Source organism: Medicago sativa, chromosome 7 (genome assembly GCF_051527215.1).
Source record: "Medicago sativa cultivar Bolivia chromosome 7, Bolivia_mono, whole genome shotgun sequence".
Lineage (NCBI taxonomy): Eukaryota > Viridiplantae > Streptophyta > Magnoliopsida > Fabales > Fabaceae > Medicago > Medicago sativa.
Window position 1 is genome coordinate 17564296 of NC_140755.1, and position 10383 is coordinate 17574678.

The 10383-nt window shown below is 37.9% G+C and overlaps 1 non-coding gene across 1 annotated transcript; it reads right to left on the minus strand.

Moving 5' to 3' along the window:
• Positions 1-253: 253 nt before the first annotated feature.
• Positions 254-360, minus strand: LOC146904706 (small nucleolar RNA R71). The gene has a single exon (XR_015020834.1). It is a non-coding gene; the product is annotated as a small nucleolar RNA R71 (small nucleolar RNA).
• Between the last annotated feature and the right edge of the window lie 10023 nt (positions 361-10383).

Below are 10383 nucleotides of genomic sequence, written 5' to 3' on the forward strand. Positions count from 1 at the left end.
ACTTAACTTGGTGCAGCAAAACCAATTCTCGGGATCCCCCACTGAGGATCCCAATCTTCACATCTCTGTTTTCCTACGAATTAGTGGAACCATGAAGGAGAACCAAGAAGCCGTAAGACTTCATCTCTTTCCCTTTTCCTTAAGGGATAGAGCTAGCGCTTGGTTCCATTCCCTCGAAGTCGGTTCCATTACTTCATGGGATCAGATGAGGCAAGCATTCCTTGCCCGTTTCTTTCCACCATCTAAAACCGCTAAACTTAGAGACCAAATCACGCGGTTCAACCAAAAAGATGGGAAATCTCTCTATGAGGCGTGGGAGCGTTTCAAAGAAATGCTAAGACTTTGTCCCCACCATGGCCTAGAGAAGTGGCTTATAGTCCACACTTTTTATAATGGCTTGTCTTATACCACTAAGATGTCTGTTGATGCAGCTGCAGGTGGGGCACTTATGAACAAGAACTACACGGAAGCGTATGCCCTGATTGAAGACATGGCTCAGAATCATTACAAATGGACCGACGAGAGAGCCATCTCTAGTTCTTCACCCTCCAAAAAGGAGGAAGGTATACACGAAGTCTCTAACTATGATCACCTTGCTTCTAAAATTGATACACTAACTGAAAAACTTGAAAAATTCAATGTTAGTGCTATCAATTCTGCATCTACTCCTTCTTGTGAAATATGTGGTATAGCTGGTCATGCTGGTGTTGATTGCCAACTAGGTAGTGCTATTAATGGTGTTGAGCAAATGAATTATGCTCAATACAACCAAGGGATGCGACAAAATCAAAATTTTTATAAAAACCAAAATCCCTATGGACAAGTAGCACCACCCGGTTACGCAAACAACCAAAGATTCACTCAAAAATCCAATTTGGAAATTTTGTTGGAAAACTCTATTGCCAACCAAAACAAACAACTTCAAGAACTCAAAAACCAAACTGGATTTCTGAATGATTCTCTTTCCAAGCTCAATACCAAGGTTGATTCTATTGCTACTCACTCTAAAATGCTTGAAACACAAATCGCCCAAATAGCCCAACAAGTGGCTACATCTTCCCAAACACCGGGAGTCTTTCCTGGTCAAACCGAAGCCAATCCCAAAGCCCAAGTTAATGTCATATCTTTTGGGGGTAGTAAGTTAGGCGAAACTTTTGCTAAGGTTAAAAACGTTGGGAAAGAAAATGTCAAGCCTTTAGGTGATAAAATTGTGATAGAAGAAGCTAAACCACTTGAAGAAAACAAAACTCCATCCCCCTTAAATCCTGATAAGCTTAAACTAGAGGGTAAATTTGAAAAATTTGTTAACATACTTAGGAAGATTTACATTAAACTTCCCTTTGCTGAAGCTTTGTCTAGGATGCCTCTATATGCCAAGTTTTTAAAGGAAATTTTTTCAAAGAAAAGGGTTATAGAGCATAATGAGACAATAGCCATGGCTAAGGAAACTAGTGCAATCATCCAAGAAGCACCCCCTAAGCTTAGAGATCCAGGTAGCTTTGCCATACCATGTGAAATTGGGAATGAAACCATAAACAAAGCCTTATGTGACTTAGGAGCTAGTGTTAGTTTGCTGCCTTTGTCTCTTCTTAAAAGGATAGGGATAGGAGATTTAAAACCTACCAAGATGGAATTAAAAATTGCTGATCGTTCTACCATGAAACTTGTAGGATTTGTCGAGGACATACCTGTTAAGATAGAGGGGATATACATCCCCACTGATTTTGTAGTCGTTGACATTGAAGAGGACGATGATGTCCCTATAATCCTAGGTAGACCCTTCCTTGCAACTGCGGGAGCTCTCATTGATGTTAAACTTGGTAGGATAGTCTTTCAAGTGAGTGATAAGATGGTAGGATTTGAGTTGGAAAACGTTATGAAAGGTCCCGCTCTTTACTCTTGTTGCATGCTTAACGATCATGTTGTGAAAGAACGTTTTATAACGTCATCTGCACAATATGATATCTTTGATCCATTCTAAGGACCCTTTCTAACCGTCAAGCTAATGACATTAAAAGAGCGCTTCGTGGGAGGCAACCCACGCATTTTACTTCTTTTGTTTTGTTTTAAGTTGTTTTGCAGGTAATTGTCCAAGTGTGATTCAAAAAAAAATCAAGAAATTGAAAATTTTTGAAGCCCTCCTTACCAGAAGGTTGGCACGGCCCGTGCTGAAGCTGGCACGGCCGTGCCAGGTTTGTGAACAAAAAAAAAGGGACATGAGCCACAGAAAGTTGGCACGGCCCGTGCCAAGGGTGGCACGGCCGTGCCCGATCTCTGCACACCCTATAACATCAAATTTTTCTTCCTTCAAACCTTCAAAAAAACCACAACCCTCTTTCATCTTTCAAACTTCTCTCTAAACCTCCATAACCTTCAAACCTTCATATCTCCCTCAATTCTTAACCAAATCACTCAATTCTTTCACCAATCAACCACAAACTTCATCCAAAACAAAAACCACCAATCAAAAACACCCTTCACCCATTCAAACCCATAATTCACCAAAACCCTAATCTTTCAAAACCTAACCCAAAAACCACAAAACCTTAACCAATCTCCACATCCAAACCAACAAACCTTCCTTAAACATCAACCCCAACCCTTAACCAATCCTTTCCACCAAAAATCTTCCCAAACCCCAAACTTTCATACCAACCATAACCAAGGTCAAATGGCTTCAAGAAGAAGAAGTGGAAAGGAACCAGCAAGTTCTTCCGGTCCTCCCCCAAAGAAGCAAACACAAGTCAAGAATCATGGAATTCAGTTCAAAGACAACAAACAAAGGGACAGGTACAAAATTCTTACTTCTAAAACCTTACATCCCTCTAGATATCCTGATTCCTATGATTTGCAAGTGCTAGGGCTTAGAGATGATGTTTTTAGGTTGATGGGTAGGCTAGGTTGGACTGATATGCTAACACCTATGAGGGGTTATGAGAATTTTACTTATGAATTTTTAAGCTCACTTGTTTTCACCAAAGATAAGTTGAATTTTGATAACCCTAATCATAGAGTTGTTTTCCGGTTATTGAACATTGATTATAATATGTCTCTTCAGCACTTTTGTGAAGCCTTAGGTTTTGTCAATGAGGGGTATATTCATGATCATTGGGATGATAGTCTAAAACCGGATAACTATGACCCAGCTGCCTTTTGGAACCGTATCACCGGCCTTGATAACTATGTCCCTAGAGCCAACAAAGCTAGCAACATTCACAACCCCGTACTTAGGTACCTTCAGAGGGTCATGGCTTGCACCATTTGGGGAAGAACCGAGCTAGGAAACACTAGAACCGATGAGTTGTTCATGTTATGGGCAATGCTCTACAACCACCCCGTCAACACTGGCTTTTACTTGATTGATTACCTAGACTTTGTAGCTACTAGACCAGCCGGTAGGGGAGACATAGTGGTGGGTGGCATCATTACATACATAGCTAAGTGTTTTGGTGTGAGTGAGGATGAGGGGATCAAACCAATTGAGGGAAACAATAAGCTTAACCGGGAAACCCTCATTGCTATGAATTTCATTAAACATCGTCCACCACTCCATTACCAACTTAAGCTAAATGTGCCAATCGTGTTTTTATTGCCTAACCCATCTCGGACTACCACCGAGGTGGAAGAAAATTGGTTGTATGTTGATGATGTGCAGGTTCTAGAACAACAAGATGATGAGGGAGAAGGTGCTAACTTGCACCATGATGAAGGAGAAGGTGCTAACTTGCACCAAGAGGGGCACCATGGCCATGCAGCCGGTGAGCTTAATGAAAATCAAAGATGGACATGGATCCATAATGAGATCGAGAGGATGAGCACCGAGCAACAAAAGCAAGGTGTTGAAATCTCCGGCCTTCGCAATGAAGTTCAAAGGGGCAACCATGTCAATGATGAAAATAATGAGATGCTCCGTCGGATGATGCAACACCTCCAACTTCAAGGTCCTCCTTACGGATCTCAATAAACAAATGTGAGCTTTCCTCTTCCTCTCTTCCCTTCTTCTTCTCCCTATCTCTCTCATTCTTCTACTCATCTCCTTATTTCTCCTTATTCTATCTCTTCTTCTTCTTCTTCTTCTTTTAATTTCTTTTTCCTTTGAATCATTGAGGACAATGCTTCCCCTAAGTGTGGGGGGGGGGGGGGGGGGGGGCCTAATAAAGTGTCTAGAGTCGTAGTGTTCCCAAACTCCCTTGAACTTTATTCTTTTGTTTTGTTTTTATAGCAAGAGGCATGACTAAGTAGCTTGTTCTTAATGTGAATATGGCATGAAAATTTTTGTTTTGTCTCTTCTCTAAAGGTTGTTTCTTGTACATAAAAGTAGTTTCTTGTGTTTCTTATGTTCTTGCTATGCCCATATCCTGTTTTGATGTGAAAATTCTCCAATGAGAAAAGCACCCGGTTGCAATCCTTGAGCAACTGTATGAATAGGTATTTTAAGGAACACGTCCTATCTTTAGTGTTAACTTAGACCCTTTAAAGTCTTAAGAGTAAAAGTAGTATAAGTTTGTGTGGGAAAATTAATCAACTTGTTCTTAATTGTTATATTCTTATTAATTTGTTAAATGTTAAATGGGGCGGGAGAATGGCACCAACATGTGGGGGAAAGGACAATCCCTAACTTCCTAATTGTGGTGGTGACTCCCTAATTTGAACTTAATGTGAAACAAATTCATCAATGCTAGGGGGAAAGGACAATTACATCCAAAAAGACTTCCTACGCGGAGATGAAACAAACAATAATTTTGCAGCACTACTTAGGGTGATTTTGAATCTAGGGGGAAAGGACAATTACCTCCGAGAAGACTTCCTACGAGGATAGATAGCCCCTAAGCATCTGCAGCCCCTTGTGCTTAATTGTTATATCTAATTTAATTTTTAACTCAAATTCCCATCACTCTTATATGAAATGAAGAAAGGACTTTTCTCGGTTACTTTAGCACTAAGGATAGAACCTATTCCTCATAATATTTGTCTTATACAGGAGCAAGAAAAGGGTTGGACTGCACACACACACTCACTTGAGACTTGATGTTGGGTAGAATAGGTTCATGAGAAGTATTTGAATTTGTAATTAGTGTACTTGAGGCAAAGCCTTTCTCTAGAGACATTTGTTCTTAATATTGCCATAATCAAAATCTTTTGTTGCTGCTATGTTTGCTGCCTTTTGCTTGAGGACAAGCAAAGATTCAAGTGTGGGGGAGTTTGATGAGTCATAGATAGTATTAATTATTGCCTTATTTAGTTTAGTTTTATCTTAGATTTGATTTTATTTTATTGCATTTTATTTTAGTTTAGAATATTTTACTTCAAATTGTCTTTTATTTTATTTTAGGAATAAATATATGGTGGAAGGTGCCTTGGAGCAAAAGAAAGAGGACTGGAGCAAAATACAGCGCAAGAATACGAAGATACGGGGCAAAAATACAATTCCCCTTACCAGAAGCTTGGCACGGCCCGTGCCAACATGTGGCACGGCCGTGCCCGTCTCCAGGACCTGTTTTGCTGCTTTTCTTCGGGCCCAAGTTACCCTGTTGCAGCTTTACCGTTTTATCCTTTTAGTTGCTTAGTTTCTAAGTCGATTGTAAAGCTATAAATAGAGTAGCTCTCCACCATAAAGAAATCATCTTTACTTTGTTTATTTCAATTGCTATTTCAATAAAGTCTTTATTTCGTTTTTACTTTCTTCTTTGCAATTTACTTTTATCGCATTTTCTCTTCTTCCCCCATGTCTACGATGAACATGAGTGAGTAGACTTCTTTGTCTTGGGATCGTTGGACAAGTCTAATGACGTAATCCGGATCAAGCCAAGTCTTAAACCCTAATTAATTGTTACCCTAATTCCTAATCTAAATTCACCGTTTTAACATGAATTAATTATTATCAAACTGTGGAAGCGAACGCGGAGGGTTTGATAATGGTTAATTCATCATCACAGATATCAATTCATAAAGCGAACGCGGAGCTTTGATATCCGAACAAGTGAATTTAGACAAGGTTTGCGAAACATGAGAATAGTCTAGCAAACCTTGGGACACATAAAGTTTCGATCTTCAAGGGTCCCAAAGGCAATCACCCATGAGAATAGGTGTGGTTGTTGGAGGGATACACTCACTGACTTCGAGAGGAGCTGTGATATGCTAAAGAGAAACTTGTCCTTAGTAATTAGGATTAACGTTTAATTATAAGTTTAAGGCTTGCTTGTGAAAAGATTCGTTATTACGATGAACCAATGATCCCAAGGCTTTTTAATATTATTGTTATTTACCTTCAAAAACTGCACTCTCCAACTTCTTATTTCTTCCTCTTCTAATCAATTTCTAAAAGCTAATTGGATTGACCAACTCCCTAGCGGAACGATAACTCTACTTACTACTATTACTTCGATAGGCCGTGCACTTGCGGTTTGGCCCTATCAAAGCCTCCCCCAGAAACACACCATTAATAGAGATTGGAACGTTGAAGCTTCCAGGATCATTAATCTTGATGTGAGTATCTACTTTAGTATTGGCATGATAATCTCTGGCTAAGGGTACCCATTCTGATGATGTTGGATGCTTCTTAAGTTTCACAAGGTGTTGTAGCATTTGCATGCAACAAGGATTTTGTTTCAGCATTTCTTGTGTTGGCATTTCCACCTTTAACCTCATAAGCTTTTGCAAGCATCGCTCAAAATTTCCTTCTTGATCTTGATCATCTTGTGCTGCATAATGTATTTTTCTTTGGAGAGTGTAGACCAAGATTTTCGGGTGTCAAGCCATTGATTGGACTTGAACCTTCAATCTACCGGACTTGCTCGATTTTATTCTTGGGAAGGGAAAAAGAGATTGAAAAACCCTTTTTGGATCCGGGGGTTGGTTACGATTCGGGAAGGTGTTAGGCACCCGCGTCGTTCACGGTACTCCGTGAGAACCTCTTTCTAACTTTATTTTTATTTGAAAATTTATTGTTTAAAGTTGAAGTGAAAGAATGGAGGGAGAAGAAGTTGGAGTTTTGGTTATTTTTATTTGATCGATTTGAAAGGATTAAAGCCTCTGCCTACGTACCCTTAAAAGGGATCAAAACCGTCGTAGTTCACTCTCAAAAATATTTTTGTGGGTTACGTTGATTTTAATTATTTTTGAAAATGGTTTTAAGAAGGGGATTGAGGGACCTCAAGGTATAGAAGAATAAAATAGAAGTGAGGTTGTTTCATTTTATTTGAGAAATTTAGTCTAAGTTTAATTAAAGTTCATTTAGGAATTTGATTAAGAAAATAAAGGAAAAATCTCTTGGATTTGGATCCAAGGTTTATTAAGAAAATAATTTGACTTTTGCTTATTTGATTTTTGGAATGAAAAAGGTTTTACTAAACTAACGGTAAATAGGCGTAACGATGCGAAAAGTAAAGCAAGCATGGATAAAATGGTGTAGTGTCGGTGCTTGTGTCGGTGTGTGCAATTACTAAGCTATTACATACCATTCCTAAATGCAAAGCCCACAACAAATTACATCATTCCCCTAATTATACACACTAAATAATTATGGGGCTTTGCAATAGGAAACAATGAATAAATACCAAAATTTAAAGCAAAGCATGATTAAATTATATATAGAGAACGTTAAAAGCATCAAGTACTAAAACGCAATGCAATGATAATGCACAAAATAAAGCAAGATGCATATGTGAGAAAATGAAACAAGACATTAAAAATGCATGAAATAGAATTTTTAAAGCAAAGACTAAGAATAAAATAAGGCATAGAAAATAAAGCTTTAAAAAAGGATGGGATGAGCATGAAAAGATTTTAAAATTTAAGCCAAAGCAAACACATGTAACGTGAAGTTTCAAAAATAAACAATATTACCTAAATGAATAAAAGATGATGCATGCTAATTAAAAAAAATTCTTGACATGGATACAATAAGCTTTTAAAACACCAAGTGAATTAGATGAAATGCATGATGGGATTTGAGCACAATTAATTTATAATAGAGAAAAATGCATGAGTTTAAACATCGCAACTAATGGAGAAATTGTGCAGAAACAGGGGGTGCGGCAAGCAGGTGGTGTGTGTGCAGCAAAGAAATAGAAACAGCCAACAACACAAATGGGCCTAAGAGCAAAAACGGGCCAGGCTGATGGGTCAAAGACTGGACCGGTTCAGGATCCGGAGCGGTTCAACCGAACCGATCCAATAACAACACAATGTAAAACGTTTTTAAAGTTTCCCTTCTTTTGGCAAGAAATTTCTTCTCCTCTTAGACAGATCAGCGTGTCCTCTTTCCACTTCTTCATTTCTTTAGGTTATATTTTTAAAATAAAAGCTACAAACTCCATAGATCTACCAAAACAAACATCAAAAACGCAAGAACAGAAGTCTACCTCTTCTTTACAAATCGGTTTGCTCCTTCTTTGTGCTTCTTCCAATTCTGCTCGCGAACCTTCTTTGAGTTTCGATCTGGATCTGTTTTTGTGTGTTGAAGCTTGCTGGATTCGGACCTTTGAGTTGATTTAAATGTTGTTTTGCTTCAATCTACTTCGATTTGCTTCTGGACAACGTCATAGCTGCGATTCCTTGTTGCTACGGTTGAATCTTTTCTTCTACCTCTGAAATGGTTGGATTGATTCTGAATTTGAGATGGAGTTCGTTTGATTTTGTGTTGTTGCTTGGAGACAGATTCGAAAATGGAAGTTATGCGTTGATGCTTGTTGAGAGTTTTTGAAATTGTGTTTGGGTTAGTGTTTGTGTGAAGGCTTGAGCTGGTTGCAAGGTTGGTGACTCGGTTTAGGCTTTAACGAATTTGAAGGTATTGGAAAACGACTCTCTGAAATTGATGGTTTGTGAATGAGTTGATTTTCTTTGTTATTGTGTAAATGCGAATCGAATTTTGGGAATTGATGTACTTGTGAAAAGAAATGTTGAATGGATAAGGATTGATGATTTTTGATGGTCGACGTGTGGTTTAGAGGCAAAGAAATGATGATGATGATGATGATAGTGTTGTTGTTATGTGTAGAAGGAAAGTGAAAATTAAAGGTTCATGTTGCTGGATTTATGAATTGTTCTCAAGAATCTCTTTAGAAAATGGGTGTTGGATTCAATTTTAGGGCTGCCGAAAATTGGGAGTTGTTTTTGTATGAATCAGTGTCCAGCCCCTTTATCAATGATTGGGAGACTATTTATAGCCAAAACTAGGTTAAAAAAGGATCAATAGACTAAAGACTAAACTACCCTTAATGAAACTTGGAGAGAAAGAAAATGCTCTGGATGCTCTTTGGACCAATAACAATGTAACAAGTGGACTTAAGACAAAACAAATTGTTAATAAAAAATAAAAATGACATTAAAAATGAAATAAAAGAAAATAGAGTTGTAAAATAAGATAAAAGTAATAAAAAAAAAGAGTAATAAAATTTAAAGCTCTCGAAACCTCGACTGAGACGACTAAAACTTGCGGCGTTTCAAAACACGAACAAAACTTTTTAAATGGTTTAATCATGCGGACAAACAGGAAACTACCTAAAAAAGTTTATTTATAAAAAGAAATGAATAAAAGACTTTAAATATTTTAAAAGCACGCGTAAAAATTTAAAATGCCTGAAAAGACAAATAAAGCAATTTCAACTGGGCAAAATTTTACTTGCAAGATCACAGACTTTGAATGATTAAACAACGACTGAGAAAGGTTTTAACTCGTTAAAGCGAAAAGAAGAGAAATTGAGCCGTTTTAAAATACGGACAAAAATAGGTAAAAACGGAGCAAGGTGGTCAAAATTTGGGGTATGACAGATGCCCCTATTTAAGTTTATTCGTCACGAAGATTTAAAAGAAAACTTTTAAATCGATGGGTCGAAGAGACTTAAATACTAAGTACACCGAATTTTGACCAATTGAAAAGCTGAGAATGCGATGAATACAATAATATGAATGCATGCGATGCGAGTATGAATGCAAAGACGACGAAAATAAATTGACTGGGGAACAAACTGATAGGTATCACTCGGGAGATAAAGTCTGCCTATTACCAACTGCCGTGATAAAGACGAACATACGGAAGATAAAGCTTGAATTTTACCAACTGCTGTGGTAAAGACGAAAATACAGAAGATAAAGCTTGGAACGGGCAATAAAGCTTAAGACGGAAAATAAAGCTTGAGACGGGAAGTAAAGCTTGTCTATTACCAACAGCCTGTGGTAAAGACGGAGATACAGAAGATAAAACTTGTCTATTACCAACTGACGATGTAAAGACGAAAATACAAATGATAAAGCTTGTCTATTACCAAATGACGCGGTAAAGACGAAAATACAGATGATAAAGCTTGTCTATTACCAACTGACGCGGTAAAGACGAAAATACAGATGATAAAGCTTGTCGGAATATAAAGCTTGAACAGACGG